Source organism: Dendrobates tinctorius, unplaced genomic scaffold, assembly GCF_039654945.1.
Source record: "Dendrobates tinctorius isolate UK_male_01 unplaced genomic scaffold, ASM3965494v1 ptg000083l, whole genome shotgun sequence".
Classification (NCBI taxonomy): domain Eukaryota; kingdom Metazoa; phylum Chordata; class Amphibia; order Anura; family Dendrobatidae; genus Dendrobates; species Dendrobates tinctorius.
This window is the reverse complement of record NW_027361751.1, coordinates 6,946,397-6,964,188: the sequence shown is the minus strand read 5'-3', so window position 1 is coordinate 6,964,188 and position 17,792 is coordinate 6,946,397.

Genomic DNA, 17,792 nt, shown 5'->3' with positions numbered 1-17,792 from the left:
ATATGGATGTTAAATTCAATACATCCATTGGGCCTCAATGAGAGTATCAGCTATATTCCTTTTCTTTGACCACCCTGTCATCCAGCATTATACATTTTATATATCTTTTATTTTATATATTTTATATGTGTTCTTATTTATTTATTATTCTTATCGGCAATGTATTAGCATATATTTTATTGTAATTTTATTAATTTTATCATTATTATATAGGTCCTACTTAATATATTATATTAAATATATATATTATGTTCATGAATACCACTATTGTCTTTACATATTTCTATAATATATATATATTTTTATTCTTATAGTATTTTATTTCTTCTTACCTGGATGGTTCCTTTCTGTGGCGTCCTGGATTTGTCAGGTGGCGCTGCTGTGGGGAAAAAATGAAATAAAGAAAAAAAGAAAATACATTATAGTTATCTGGCTTACTTCTATATATATTAATCGTTCATCTATTTAATACATTTATACTATTTATATATTCATTACTTTTTGTCTATTTTTCATTATTATATATTATTATTTATTTACTTTTTCTTTATCTTTAATATTATTTTTATTATTTATTTATTATTATTTATTATTTATTTATTTTTCATTATTTTTTATTTCTTTATATTATTTATTTGGTTTTTGGTATACATTATTATTATTATTCTTTATTTTCATATATTTTATCTATTATCTATATTGGTGCCGATGGATATATGTATGTATATATTGTGGCCAGTATTATAATAATCTATTATCTATGACTATTTAACTTATAGTTGCAATTATGTATTATTACTCATTGTTTTTCTGCTTTTTTGTTTACATGGTGTAGGACCTGTTGTACCATGTGATGTTTTTTATCCAATCCTGAGTCTCTTTTATTTATCGTTGGTAGTCACAGGACCTTTGTACCATGTGACTACATAGCCCAATGATAGTGGATTGAGTAGAACGCGCCCTGACGTCACTCTCCCGGGGATCCCGACCACTGTGTCTGCGTCCCTCTGCGCCGCATCATACAGCTGCGACGTAGGGGGGATACACGTGGACTGGCGACGTGAGGTTGCCTGGCAGCAGATGAAGCTAGCGCGCGTCATACCATACTCACTCTCCCCTCATTGGTTATTTTGCCCTTTTCAAACTCCCCCATCCTGGATGACGCCACCCCCTGATGAAGGTACGCCGAAACGCGCGTCGGGGCTGGCACATCCCGGGGATCCCTGCAGCATATAGGTACAGCACGCAGCATTGATTGTACATTTTCACTTTTTTGATTTTGGGCAACTTTTTTCACTGTGATTCACTTTAACTGTGTGCGCTAGAGCCACATATTGCTCTTTTCATGTTTTATATGTTTTGCTGCACTATTTACTTATTTTTATATATATATATTTATATATATTTTGCTGCACAACTGTTTTGCTGCACTAGTTTTATATTATGCACTTTATTAACATCAATTTGGTAATACATTATAGCACGGTCACTTTATATATTTATATTTATTACATTTATATTATTTTTTTATTAATATATTGTACCTGTGTATATATTTATCTTTATGGTATTATAAAATTTGGTCCCCGGTAGTGCCTTATCCATGGCATTGACCCCCTTTATACATATTTTATTAATTTATATATATGCTAATTATCAATACTGACAGCAGGATAGTACTTGGGTACATCCATAATGAAGTGAGATGCTTCTATGTCTATGTTAGCAGCAGAGTTCTCAGAATTGGAAGGTCTACCTCACCTGAACAATGGAAATATGTGCCTACACATCTCAACCCTACGGACCAGGCTACCAGATTTGTTGCTGCCAATCGCCTCAAAGACACGATTTGTTTTACAGGCCCTGAGTTTTCGTATAGACCATTGCCCAACATGACAGAAACGGCTTTGTTTGAACTAGTAAATCCGCATGCTGACATTGAAATTCACCCTCAAGTGTCTGCGTTACATACGGAAACTTTGAAACGCCACTTGGGATCCCAGCGATTCAGTAGGTTCTCTACTTGGAATTCACTTGTTCGTGCCATTGCCTGCCTGACCCTCATAGCTCAGTCATATAAGACAACCTCACCAACAAAAAAGGAAAGCTGCACAGGTTGGCATCATTGTAAACATGTCCACACAGCTCTCGATCTAGAGCAGTCAAAGAATATAATTATCCGAGCTGTACAACGGAAAAAACAGTACCTGCCTACTCTGCAACAGAGGAGAAAGTGGCAAACCAGCAAGCCTAACCTCCAGCCTGGCGATATAGTACTAATGAAAGACTGTTAGTCTCGGATAAATGAATGGCCATTAAGTCTCATTACCCAGACATTCCCAAGTAAGGATGGAATCGTACGTAAGGTGGAAGTAAAAATAGGAAAACAAGGCGAGACCAAATTGTTCCTCAGGCCAGTAGGGGAACTCGTTCTGCTGTTCTCATCCAATAAACACAATAGTGACGTCAGCTGACGTCAAGCGGGAAGTGTTCTGTCCAGCCATATAATTGCTGTCTAGAAAGTCATTTTTGTGTGTATTAGGCTACTTTCACACATCAGGTTTTCGGCGTCAGGCGCGATCCGGCGTCGTGCCGGAATGCCGGATCCAGCAAATGTTTTGTAAAACCTGATGTGTCGGATCCGGTTTTCTGCCGGATCCGTCTTGTTCTTGACAGACAAAACCGGATCCGTCTCATCCGGTTCATCCGTTTTTCTATCAGTTTTTCGACAGATTACGCCGGATCCGGTTTTTAAAATTGACCCTTGTGGCCTTCCGAACGGGATTGGCTACTGGAAAACTATATATAGCATGTTCCTACAGCCCTTCTTTGACAGGTTGTAGAGAAGAAAGTGCAGGTTGGAGAGAAGAGCAAGTTACTGGCGAAGATGGATGTTGTCATTGGAAATATTACCACTAGAAGCTGTGACGGTTTCAGTAATGAGGGACAATTTTGCACTATACTTTATGTCACCTCAAGGCAGAGTACACTGGCAGGATGACAGAGTGTGAAAGATTTGTGCCCTAACCAAACTTGTGTACCTTCTGGACCAACAGTATATACCTTTGCCAACCAAAGTTGGCTATCTTGTCATGGTCTTACTATTTTTAGCTTTTTGCCACAGGTGTGTACCTGGTTGTGTTTTATGCAAAGTATTTCACCTTTTAACAAAAGTTGTGTACATTGTTAGGAAATCACCAACAATAAACACAACTTTTCAGGTGAAATACTTTGCTTCAAACACAACCAGGAACACAACTGTGGCAAAAAGCTAAAATTTACCCACAGTTATATACCTGGTTTTGAATACCTTTTTACCTTTTAAATACCCTGTATTTAACCTTTTTTTTAAACATATTTCGCCGCAGAAAGAAATGACAGACAACCAGTGTAAACACTAATTTAACTTTTATTTAAAATATTTTTTTTTGTGTAAACTGTTTTTAAAGTTAAAAAAACTTTTTTAATAAAGGTTTGAAACCAACCAAATGGGCATTTTTATTACAAAACAAAATTATAACTCGGTGTAGTGTGGGGTGGAAATACTGCTGGAGGGGCTGCGGGACACTTCGACAATGGGAGTGTGGAGAGAGGACTGGGATCGTGGTGGGGAAGGAACAGTTAGAGGTGATGGTGTGGAAAAAGCTACAGAATGGGTGGACATGTGGGAGGCAGAAGAGGTGGTGGGCGGTGGAGTGGAGGGTTGGGCAGGGACTGTAGGAGCAGATGATGTTGATGGAAAGTTGTATGGGGAAGGAGTTTGGTACGGGGAAGGAGTTTGGTACGGGGAAGGAGTTTGGTATGGGGCAGGTTGCTGGAAGTGGGGAGATGTCTGGTACTGGGGAGGTTGCTGGTACTGGTGAGGTTGCTGGTATGTAATAGGAGGGGGAGGATGGAAAGTGGCTGGAGGGGGTGCAGATGTAATAGGAGGGGGAGGATGGAAAGTGGCTGGAGGGGGTGAGGATGTAATAGGAGGGGGAGGATGGAAAGTGGCTGGAGGGGGTGCAGGTGGAGGAACTACAGTGGTGGGAGGTGGAGGTTGGGAGGTAACCTGCTGTAGAGCACCGTGGCACGAATGCATTACATGCATCTGCTGGGTAGGAGATAGTGTTGCCATGCGCTCCACAACAGACCTGAAAAAGGTGTGGTTTGGCGAAGATCTTGCTTCTGAATGCATGGTTTGCAGAAGTGTCTTCACCTCCAGAATGCTGGAGTTGATCTGCTGAAAGCCTGCGGAGATTTGCTCTGACAAGACTTTTAGACAGTTCTGGAAAGATGCATTCAAATGCAAGAACTCTGGCGCATAACTCTTTTCCTGACCCCTCTGCCGCTGTCGCCCACTACCCGCAGGTGTACTAGAGGTGGCAGGGGCAGAAGGGTGGGGTAAAGGGAAAGCGATCTCCTCACCAGCAGCTTCATGTAATGTAGGCGGCCACGATGCTCCTGTGCTGGTGGATGGGACAGATGGGTCGAATGTGTGGGAAGGCTGGGAAGGTGCAGATGTACCGGGGCGGTCGAAGTGTCCCTCGGTGCCGGTCTCCTCAGGGATCGCCTCAGAAGGGTCCAATCGTGCAGGCTCCCGAGTGCTGCTCACCGTGCTGTGGAATAAAGAGAAAAAAAAACAATTAAAATACTGACATGGTATGGCCCTGGCTGAAAAAAAAAAGTTACATCTAACATTTTTTTTCACATGTGGTGTGTAATATTTACCTTCTAGTGACCATTGTTTCCCGGAGGAATGACAGGGCTTGTGCGTACTTGTACTTGCTCCTGCGTCCTCCAGATCCACACGGGGCCCGCATCTCTTTATTGAACTCCTTCTTGAAACGATCCCTCACAGACCGCCACCGATTCACAATTCTGTTCCCTGAAACGAGAAAGGAGTGGTTAGTATACAACATCAGTGTTTCACAAACTCCAGTCCTCATGGTCCCCAGGGGTCATGTTTTCAGGATTTCCATAGTAAATAGAAATCCTGAACACATGATCCGTGGGGACCACGAGGACTGGAGTTCGGGAAACACTGGTTTACATCAAGCAACCGGTACTGTATATACTTACGCTCTTTAATCTGGGCCCGAACATCGAGGTCCTCCCAGCGGCCCACAAGGAGCGAACAGATTTCCTCCCAGAGTCGTCGGGTAACGATAAGGTCAGCGTGGCGGCGGTCAGCCATATTCCAGAGCGGCTCCCTTTCTCTGACGAGATCGATGAGGTGGTCCACATCGAGTCCTCCATCTTCACCGTCAGAGTCGGGAGCACGCTGTGAAGGCTGTTAAAGAAAAAGACAAAAATAACATAATTAGCCTCCACAAAAGAAATGAAATAAAAAGTGCAACAAAACAAAGCAAAAATATTTATACTTACACGCTGGTGACCGCCGCGTTGCTGTCGCCGACGACCCTGGGAGGAACTGCGAGGACCTCTTGGCCGAGCACCAGATTGGGAAGACTAGAGAAGAAAACAAAAAATGTTATGTCTTTGGATGTAGGCATTTGTTTGCTGTGTGTGGTCTGCAGAACATTGTTTTCTATGTGTTGTGTGTAGTGTGATGTTGTGTTTCTGCGTTTGATGCAAAAAACTTACCAATTGTGAGCCCACTCCAAGTGTCTGTCCACCCCTTCCTTTCCTTCTTCTTCTGGGAGCTCCTCTTCATCTTGTGAATCCTGTTTTGAAATAAAAGGCAATGAATAGACATACAGTCATGGCCAAAAGTATTGACACCCCTGCAATTCTGTCAGATAATACTCAGTTTCTTCCTGAAAATGATTGCAAACACAAATTCTTTGGTATTATTATCTTCATTTAATTTGTCTTAAATGAAAAAACACAAAAGAGAATGAAGCAAAAAGCAAAACATTGATCATTTCACACAAAACTCCAAAAATGGGCCGGACAAAAGTATTTGCACCCTCAGCCTAATACTTGGTTGCACAACCTTTAGCCAAAATAACTGCGACCAACTGCTTCCGGTAACCATCAATGAGTTTCTTACAATGCTCTGCTGGAATATTAGATCATTCTTCTTTGGCAAACTGCTCCAGGTCCCTGATATTTGAAGGGTGCCTTCTCCAAACTGCCATTTTTAGATCTCTCCACAGGTGTTCTATGGGATTCAGGTCTGGACTCATTGCTGGCCACCTTAGAAGTCTCCAGTGCTTTCTCTCAAACCATTTTCTAGTGCTTTTTGAAGTGTGTTTTGGGTTATTGTCCTGCTGGAAGACCCATGACCTCTGAGGTAGACCCAGCTTTCTCACACTGGGCCCTAAATTATGTTGCAAAATTTGTTGGTAGTCTTCTGACTTCATAATGCCATGCACACGGTCAAGCAGTCCAGTGCCAGAGGCAGCAAAGCAACCCCAAAACATCAGGGAACCTCCGCCATGTTTGACTGTAGGGACCGTGTACTTTTCTTTGAATGCCTCTTTTTTCTCCTGTAAACTCTATGTTGATGCTTTTGCCCTAAAAGCTCTACTTTTGTCTCATCTGACCAAAGAACATTCTTCCAAAATGTTTTAGGCTTTTTCAGGTAAGTTTTGGCAAACTCCAGCCTGGCTTTTTTATGTCTCGGGGTAAGAAGTGGGGTCTTCCTGAGTCTCCTACCATACAGTCCCTTTTCATTCAGATGCCGACGGATAGTACGGGTTGACACTGTTGTACCCTCAGACTGCAGGGCAGCTTGAACTTGTTTGGATGTTAGTCGAGGTTCTTTATCCAACATCCGCACAATCTTGCGTTGAAATCTCTTGTCAATTTTTCTTTTCCGTCCACATCTAGGGAGGTTAGCCACAGTGCCATGGGCTTTAAACTTCTTGATGACACTGCGCACGGTAGACACAGGAACATTCAGGTCTTTGGAGATGGACTTGTAGCCTTGAGATTGCTCATGCTTCCTCACAATTTGGTTTCTCAAGTCCTCAGACAGTTCTTTGGTCATCTTTCTTTTCTCCATGCTCAATGTGGTACACACAAGGACACAGGACAGAGGTTGAGTCAACTTTAATCCATGTCAACTGGCTGCAAGTGTGATTTAGTTATTGCCAACACCTGTTAGGTGCCACAGGTAAGTTACAGGTGCTGCTAATTACACAAATTAGAGAAGCATCACAGGATTTTTCGAACAGTGCCAATACTTTTGTCCACCCTCTTTTTTATGTTTGGTGTGGAATTATATCCAATTTGGCTTTAGGACAATTCTTTTTGTGTTTTTTCATTTAAGACAAATTAAATGATGATAATAATACCAAAGAATTTGTGTTTGCAATCATTTTCAGGAAGAAACTGAGTATTATCTGACAGAATTGCAGGGGTGTCAATACTTTTGGCCATGACTGTATATTACAGAGATGATGGATTTTGGAAATAAAAACTTACCGTCAAACGCTGACGATGCGAGGGAGGACTCCCAGAAGATGATGTGCTGTCTTCCTGGTGGCCACACTCCATGCCTGTGGGTGGTGTTCCAGCTGCTGCCATTGCTGCTGCTGCTGCTGCTGCTGCTGCATCTATTGGGCGGCTGTTGAATAAAGAGAAACAAAGGGCCAATGAATATCTTGATATTTAATAGCCCTAGTTTGGAGGAATGGGGGATTTGATAATTACCGTCTCTCATCTGCTGCTGGCCTCCCCTCCTCAGCATGTTCCATTTGCTGCTCCATTTGGGGTGGTGCTGATGGTGCTGCAGTGGTCTCCTGCCTTCTCCTGCTGCGCTTGGTTGCTTTCTTGGGTGGCATGTTGGGTGTGGCTGTGGGTCCCACTGTCTTGCTTTTATATATGTCTTGTGGGCAGAGCTACTGAGCATGCTCAGACCAAAAAAACCGGATCCGGCCACCGGATCCGGCTTTCGCCGGATCAGGCGCATTGCGGCGCTCATAGGCTTTCATTGTGTGAAAAAGCCGGACGCGCCGGATCCGGCGTGTCCGGCTTTTTCGCCGGAGACAAAAAACGTTACAGTAGCCGTTTTTTCCAGACACCGGATCGCGACACATTGCCGGATCCGGCGAAAACCGGATGAAACGCATGGCCATCCGGCGCGATCCGGCGCAAATGCAAGTCAATGGGGGGGAAACTGGATCCGGCATTGCATTTCGCCGGATCCGGTTTCTGTCAAAAGCGCCGGATCGCGCCTGACGGCGAAAACCTGGTGTGTGAAAGAGGCCTAAATCCTTCATATATTTCATACTGTAAGGTAACAGCACCACCTGCTGGCCGTTTAATGCATAGATTCTAGTTTAATTTGCAATGTATTGTGGGATTGCTCGTGTTACATCATAGTCTTGTTTATGACACTGTGAGGGGAACAGCAGCCATTATTCCTCCATGTGTCTTAGGAGAAACTACACCATTCATGTTCTTCATGCTTCTTAAACAGCCTGCTCTAAGCATAGTTGGTAAGCACTATCTAGGTGTTATAATCCTGTGTTTATAATGTTTGTTGTATTAAATAGGTAATCATCAGCTATGTATTATCTCATGGTACCTATGTATTACCTCATGTTACCTATGTATTACCTCATGGTACCTATGTATTATCTCATGGTACCTATGTATTACCTCATGGTACCTATGTATTATCTCATGGTAGCTATGTATTACCTCATGGTACCTATGTATTACCTCATGGTACCTATGTATTACCTCATGGTACCTATGTATTACCTCATAGAACCTATGTATTACCTCATGGTACCTATGTATTACCTCATGGTACCTATGTATTACCTCATGGAACCTATGTATTACCTCATGGTACCTATGTATTACCTCATGTTACTGTGTATTGCAGACTATCTGTATTTTATGCTCTGTGCAGTTATATATTCTGAAATGCTCCTGTTATTGCATCCCATAGTTTCACCCTTTCCTGTCACATCTGCAATCAATAAAAGAAGGTTACAATTTTACAGCCTTTTTTCTTAAAGAAGACAGGGGGTTTAGCTACATGTCTCATTGCACACCCTGCTAACGTGTATGAGGACAGTATAAGTGGTCTTTATGAGGTGTGGTCTTTAGGAGGAGTGGTCTTTAGGGGGCATGTCCAAACATTTTTTTAGGAGGTTGGCAACCCTGGCGCATGTCCTCATTCAATTCACTTGAATGTATGCAAATTGCATTCTTGCAGTCACATGATCGCCTGGTTTTAGCAACAACCCCAGAGAATCTTGACTCGGGTGCATTGCACGATCTGTAAAGATTCAAAAGTCTGCAGTCACAAAGAGTGATTGTAATCTTTCACAGCTAGACAGTACAATCCCTTTAAGTTGCCCTAAAAAACATAAAACTCTTGTAATTCGACAACTAGAAGGAGAATGAGGGATATCATCATTTCAGATAATACCTTTTGCACGTAGCAAAAAATCTGAGTTTTGTATCTAAACAACCCTCTATTCTTATATTATAGACTGTAATATCTGTTTTTAGAATAGTGTTTTTACTTAAAACAGCAGTAATGAGAAAAATTAGAAGGCTGACGTGCAAAGACAGACTGGCTCACATAATCTCTTCATTGTGATTTCTGTTTGTTGGGCTGTGAATTATTGCTAGAGCATTGGGCTCTCACATTGAGACATAAAACACATGTATTGTGTGGAGTTTTCCTATTACACACTACTTTATGGATGGAAAGTTGTGTTTACAGAGGAATAAGGAGGAAAAGCTTTCTCATGTCTGAATGTTGTGTACTCAACTGGATTTTCATAAAGAAAAGTAATTAGTCTTTCGTTATACACAACATTTTTCTATATTGTACAATTAAAAAGGGTTTTCCCATCATGATTCCTGTTCAGATTAAAGTCAGCTTGGAAAGAAAAGTCTGGCTGACTGCACATTTCCATTACAGACACTGCAGGGGAGATTTTGTACTGTATAATGGTCATCCAAATACAGTAAATGGCAGTCTACACCCCCTCTGACTAAGGCTGGTTTCGCATTTGCGGACGTGGGCTGCAGACTTCCTCCATGAAGCCCCGCCCCCTGCCACGCCTCTTCCGATCAGCTCTGCCTATTTCTGCGGCCTGCATTCCCTATCTTTAGCATTGGGTATGCAGACCGTGCCGCAGTATGCGGATGCCGCCGCATGCATCGTTTTGTCGGTGCAGCGACCCGCGTAAAACGCATCATGTTAGAATTTTATGCGGGCGCCGCATCGTCCAAGTGACGCATGCGGCGGCATCCGCATACTGCGGCACGGCCTACGTACCCAATGTTAAAGATAGGGTATGCAGGCCGCATGAAGCAGCATGCAGAAATAGGCGGAGCTGACAAGAGCAGGTGTGGCAGGGACGGGGCTTCATGGAGGAAGTCCGCAGCCCTCCGTCCGTAAATGTGATACTAGCCTAAGAGAGTCAGAGTTCAGCTAGGTAACCCCTCTATAAGTCCTTAATAGGTAATTTAGTAATTTAATAGATAGATTAGATAATCCCTTTTAAGGGAACCTGTCAGAATCTTTTAACTACCATTTATAATATGATTGTATAGCCCTTTAAAAGATACGCCAGTTAATCCCTGTATGACCCTACTGTGCCGCACCAGTATTGAGAAATTGTGTTTTGATGTTAATAGCTTACTTTAAAATTTAATAAAATGACCATTTAAAAGAAAAGAGAGAAATTGTGTTTTGAAGCTGTGTCTGTAAGAGCATTGTGGTGGATGATGCACTTACAGCACCTCAGCCTCACGCTTTATTTCCTGCCTAGCAGAATCTCCCCCTGGTATACACTGAACAGTTTCCTGTAAGTGCAGTAAGGGTCTGTACAGTTGTGCTCAAAAGTTTACATACCCCAACAGAATTTTTGCTTTCTTTGCCTTTTTTCATATAAATAATAACACCAAAACTTTTTCTCCACTCATGGTTAGTGCTTGGGTGAAGCCATTTATTGTCAATCTGCTGTGTTGTCGTGTTTTCTCTTTTTAAATCATAATGACAACCCAAAACATCCAAATAACCCTGATCAAAAGTTCATATACCCCATTTATTGATATTGTGTATTACCCCCTTTAATATCAATGACAGCTTGAAGTCTTTTATGGTAGTTGTGGATGAGGTTCTTTATTTTCTCAGCTGCCCACTCTTCTTGGCAAAAAGCCTCCAGTTTCTGTAAATTCCTAGGCTGTCTAGCATGAACTGCGCACTTGAGATCTCCCCAGAGTGGCTCAATGATATTGAGGTCAGGAGACTGAGATGACCACTCCAGAAACTTCACTTTGTTCTGCTGTAGCCAATGACAGGTCGATCTGACCTTGTGTTTGGGATCGTTGTCATGTTGGAACGTCCAAGTAATAATAATTTATTTATATAGCGCCAACATATTCCGCAGCGCTTTACAGTTTAGCAGTTTCAAACAGAGCAGTCATAAGTAACAACATTAACAATACAATAATTAAAGCAAAATAAGATGACCCTGCTCATGAGAGCTTACAATCTACAATGAGGTGGGGGAGATACAAAGTACAGGTGTGTAGTTACAATGATGGTTCAGCCATCTGGAGGAAATGGGGGATAGATAGAGATAGTGAATGGGCTACACACACACTTACACATAAAATGACTTTGATTAGGGAATGTGATAGGCCGCTCTGAACAAATGTGCTTTGAGGGAGCGCGTAAAACTGTGCAAGTTGTGGATGGTCCTAATTTCTTGGGGTAGAGCATTTCAGAGGATTGGCGCTGCATGGGAGAAGCCTTGGAGTCGGGAGTGGGAGGTACAGATTAGTGCAGAGGTTAGTCAAAGTCGTTTGCAGAGCACAGCAATCGGCTACACTGAGGGAGGAGATGTAAGGGGGTGCCGCACTGTGGAGAGCTTTGTGGGTGAGAACAAGTACTTTGAAATGGATCCTGTAGTGAATGGGCAGCCAGTGTAATGACTGGCAAAAAGCTGACACGTCTGAGTACCCATTAGCTAGATGGACGACCCTGGCTGCTGCATTAAGGATAGACTGGAGAGGGGAAAGTTGAGTGGGGGAAGGCCAATTAATAGAGCATTACAGTAATCCAGGTGGGAGTGAATCAAGGTGACAGTGAGGGTTTTTGCTGTTTCCTTGGTGATAAAAGGGCAGATTCTAGAGATGTTCTTTACTGTAGGTGTAAGTGACAAGAGCTGCCAAGAGATTGTATATGGGAGGTGAAGGAGAGATTGGTGTCAAACGTAACACCCAGACAGCGCGCCTGCTGCCGGGGTGTTATTATGGTGCCACCCACGGAGAGGGCAATGTCAGATTTAGGGAGGTTAGTGGATGGTGAGAGCAGAAGAACTTCAATTTTGGAAAGAATAAATGGCTTCACCCAACCACTAACCATGAGTGGAGAAAAACTTTTGGTGTTATCATTCGTATTCTCTGAAAAAAGGTCAAGAATGCAAAACTTCTGCTGGTGTATGTAATCTTTTGAGCACAACTGTATATATATTTTTGGGATATTTGTTAGCCATATGGACATAGCCATCAATTCTTCTCTATGGGAATCTTCCTAATCATTGCGCCCAGATGCCCTTGATTTATATACAGAGAACAGGAGGCCAAATCTCAGTAAGGCCGTGGTCACACATGTGAGAAACTTGCATGACTCTCGCATCTTAATACCCGGCACTGCCGCCGGCACTCGGGACTGGAGTGCGCGGCTGCATGCATTTCTATGCAGCTGAATGCTCTGGTCCCGAGTGCCGGAGGCTTAGAAACAAAAGAAAAGTAACACCAGAATAAGGAGAACAGTGAAATTTACACCTGGTAAAGCTGTCATATTTATGGAAAGTGACAGGTCGTTTTGAAGGAGGACTCCCACTAAGTATTTTTATTTATTAAATGTGTGTGTATGTGCATGTAATGTAGTGTGAGTGTATTAATGTACTCACCTTCTGCTGCTCTCTCCGGTGTCCAGGACTACTACACATGCAATGAGAGCCTGTTTATTGGGCTCTCCATGCATGTGTTGTGACTGTCACACTGCTGCGACACATGCAGCTGCAGCTCCAAACAACTGATCATCAGGAGCGATCCAGGTATCCTGGTTCCCGATGCAGCTTTTCGGGAAGCACTATAGCTTGCCAAATAACGAGGAAGCCAACGATGTTCGCTCATCTCTATCCAGGACCGTTCTTCTCAGCTTTTGTGTGATGTCATCGCAAATGTAGCTACCTCGGTCACTCTGTGCGCTATGCATGAGCTGGAAGTCTCTTTTTCGTTGGAGGCCTATGGAGATTCATTCTGATGCCCCAAAGACTTACATTGCAAAAGCCACTACTGAGTTACAGAGCGCAGCATGACCCAGACCGTCTGCAGAGCGGTGACATCACTGAGAAGAGAAAATACTGTGCTGAACACCAAAGAGAGCAGCGTTAGGTGAGTATATCAGTGTGCTCAAGGTACATTACATGCAAATACACACATTTAGTTCATTAAAACCTTATTGGCCGTGCCTCTTCAAAGACACAGGAAAGATGTATATCTTTATTATATCTTTGTAGCCATTAAAAGGTATCAACCACTGAGGACTTTCAATTCTGAATATTTTTCTTCAAAGACAGGATCCTCAGGAGGGACCTGAATTCTCAATTAACCCTTCACTGTCCTAGAGCATCATATATTATAGCAAATATATTATATAGGTTTAAAAGTTAAAACACTAAAGTAACACAATAGCCTTCACCTATTCTTAATCTTGACTTTCAATAACATCAGCTCATTATGCCAGGAGCACCCTCCATTCCATTCCCATGCGCCATGCAGCAGCTGTGTTGCCTCACTGTAATCCTTCCTGATCTGAAGGTTGGCCACCCATACAGTTTGCTTGTGGCTGTAGAGCTGTATATTTTGAGCTGTCATATTGACGTTTTGTTCCTGTTGGTAAATGTCTGCGTGCTTATTACTTTTGATAATTGTAACTGTCACTATAATAATGTGTTGTAATGTTTTCTTCATAGGATCTGATTTATAAATGATACCGCTGAACACTGGGGCATCTGAGCTATTATTCTGCTTTTAATAATACATCATTATATATTAGAAATAACTCTACAAAACTAGGTCAGGCGCTAAAAGAAAAGTTATAGCGTTGGCCAAAACAGCTAAATGGATTGCAGCTTTCATTTTTCTAATATATTGGAAAAGGAAAGCTGGAATCCGATCAGTGACTTTTTGTAGCGTTTATACATCAAAGTGTATTTTTTCATCTGACCTTTTATAGATTTTGCTTTATGAAGTTGAAAAATAATCAAATGTTCTTAGTTAGTTTATCATTAGCAAAATGTACATTTTGGGCTCAAGCACATGAAATGAGTTGTGTGCATGGAGGCTAGAGATATCACGTGGAGTCTCTCCTATGGGCATTCTGTGCATCACCTTGTGGTGCGTCCATATGGCTTGTATTAATTACACATGTACCATTTTCTAACCTGATCCACAGATTCACATGCTGCAATGCAACAAGATATAAAGCCGCATCACTCAATATTTATTGACTTGCGCAGTGATAAGGGTCAAGTTAACATTTTCTGCATCAAAATATTTTTTGCATCATGGCATAGTTATGCTAAACTAACAAGTGTAAAGTGCTCTATGCTGAGCACTGCAGCACTGTCAGATCAACCAAAAGCAGTATTCTAACTGATTAACTTCAATGAGTCACTTCCAACTCCATCTAGCATCCGATTTGGTGGTATTCATCATTTTCAGTCATTTACAGAAGCTAAGTAAAGTTATGCTTTTGTGCATGTCTAAGGCCAGGTTCATATGAGAATCTGTCAGTGAAAGAAAATTGCTGGTAGCTACAATTTCCCTCTGAAATCAGAAGACACACGTTTTATTGGAGTAACATTTGCATAACTGACCCAATTCTCTCAGATGGAAGAATCTACGATCGTGTGACCTTGGCCTAAAACAGACATACAATGTTGGGACAAAGATCGGACAGAGTCCAAAGTGAATCTGTCAGCCTCATAATAATGAATAGTGGGTTGCCCTCCCAGGGCTGTGGGGTACTCGGTACCGGGCCGGCATCAGCGGGATGTGTCACAGCAGCGGTGACCCGGTCCGTGGCCCTGGGCACCGAAAGAATAGGGGAATTTGGTGGAATGTAGTGGATTAAATGAATAGTTCGTGATGCCACCTGTGGTGTTCGGCAAATGAGATGGAATCTCCAGGTCAGATGGAATTGCTCCCTTCCAACACTCTGCCAACATGTGCCTTTCTGAACGTCTCCTCTTATAGCGCCTTTGTTGTGAAGTACTCCTAGTACTGAGTTACACTGGAGTTTCTCCTGACAGATGTTCCCAAGAACTATACTTGTACGGCAGACAGCTGTAGCCTGCTTCGGGGACTCCTTACTCCTGAGTCCCGGCTCACTATCCAAGTTGCTATTGTGCCCCCAAGTCTTAGATGGGAGTAGTGCATTTACAGCCCACTACTCGACTGGTGTCTGCTGTAGGACCCTTAGTATCCATACAACCTCGGAGACCGGGCCCCGGCCTTGCGCTTAGAACTTCTAGGCAGGATTCTCTTCTAACCCACGTCCTCTGTTCCCTTTTACTCCTACGTTCCGTACTAGTCTTTCCATCCCATGGAAGATCAGGTTTCTGTTCAATGTCTTTCTCTTTCTTTCCTTTCCCGTGCCAGAAGACCCAGGTCACTGGGATCTGCTGCAGCACATCCTTCCTCCATCCCTCTCCCAGGGATCTTCACTCCTCACTCAACTCACTGACTGACTGAACTTCTAAACCTTCCCACTCTTTTATGTATTCTAACTCCACCCGCCTCCCTGCACGTTTTGTGTTCCAAGCAGGGAGCCACCAAAGGTGCACTGCTACACTCCAAGCAGGGAGCCGCAATGTGGCTTTGCTACACTACTTTGTGATGATGGGTGCAGGTGTTAGAATGTGGTCAGGAGCCTCCAACTTACCTGGATGGTGGGGCACCACACCTCAGGAGGAGGTGCAGTACCTCTGTGGCAACTGAACCCTCAGGGGTGCCACAATAGCACCATTGGGGTTTCCAACGAAATCCTGTCTTTCAGGGATTCCAACAGAAGCCCTAACATAGTGCTCAGTGTAGAGCACTTCATATGTGTGAAGCTAGCCTTAATGTGTTGGGAGTTAGATTAAAAAATGCTACAAAAATACCAATTGAAGATACCAGGAGACCAAGGATTTTTACTATGTGATTTATAATCAACTCGTTTTTAAGTCATCTGACTTCTTGATTAGGATAAACTACAAATATGTGTTTGTAGCATGCCATGATCAAGCAGGGCAAGCTATGACAGTGGTAATAGGGAGCTCTTGGTAATAAAGTAAACCTTTGAAGAGTGGCATCATTTTTTGAAATGGGAAGTTCATGTCATCATGGTAATCACTGATCTTAAAAGTTTTTTGTATTTGGAATCTGCCAAACATCTGACACCTAGACAGGTAAGATGGTCAATGTTCTTTGCCAAATTGAACTTTCTTGTGACTTATTGGCCAGGGGATAGGAACATTAGATGCTTTATCTGATTGTTTTCCAGGAGGAGGAAGTAATTGTGAGCTGGATTCTATATTACAGAAGGGTGTAGTTATTACTACTATATGTTCTGATCTGGAGAAGTAGGTCGTAGAGGCTCAGGGGGCACCCCTGCTGGCTATCTTGAGTGAAAATCATGATTTGGTCCTGGCTAGACATCCTGGTAGTAAAGACATCACATATCTTCTTACTCATCATTTTTGGTGATGCATAAGGGGATATGTTGCTGCCTGCAGTACTTTTGCACATTTGAAGACAGCATATACTGATCCGTCCTGGGCTCTTCAACCTTTGGCAAATCCATGTAGACTATGGACTGATTTGTCTGCAGATTTCATCACAGATCTACCCATAACAGCAGGGATCACTGTAATATTGGTGGAGGTGGATAGATTCAGTAAGGTGGCTCATTTCATTGTGCGACATGCTTTACCAAATGCCAATACTTTGGCTAAAATTTTTATTAAAGAAATCATGAAAATACAATGGATTCCATCTGATATAGTTTCCTATAGGGAGGTTTTCATCTTATTTCCAAATTATGGAAAGTGTTTTGTGCTCATCCCTCATCCACAGTCTAATGGGCAAAGTGAAAGAGTGAACCAGAACCATGAAATATATCTTAGGTGCTTTGTGCCAGAGAATCAGGAGGATTGCTTTTCTTATTTACCTCTAATTAAGTTGATTGTGAATAACCATTGTCATGAATCTACTTTCAAGTCCACGTTCCTCAGGGCATATGGTTTTCATCCTTAATTCTGTTCCTTCAATAAGAGTACCTGAGGAGCAAGGTTTTTTTTCTGAGAAAGAATGTGGGCACCAGCGTCTGATGTTCATACAATCATGTTGGTCTGGTCTGTTCATGCTTCACATTCAGATAAACCTGGTTCTGAAGTTCCCTCTTAGGATGGGGGTACTGACACAGTGATACCACTAATTAGAGGCTTTTCCTTTCTATAGGGAGAGATTGCTATATATCTCACTTCCAATAGTTTATCTCCATTTATCATCAGATATATTGCCATTATTAACCTAGGTAACTGTATTTGATCATGTACATGTCACAGGGATGCCACAACAGAGAGGGGCCAAAAGATTGTGGCTTCTGATTACACAACATCCTGCACTTATTAGAGCTGATTCACCATCCTATTAAACAGTGCAGGTTTCCTTGCTGTCATGGCAAGGGTTAATCAGTTCAGTTGATCTCCTGGAGTTACACATCGTGAATTGTCTCAGTTGTTCAGTGTTGGACACTCCGCTCTGGGTATATACAATATATACTTGCACTTGAGCATTGGCAGTGA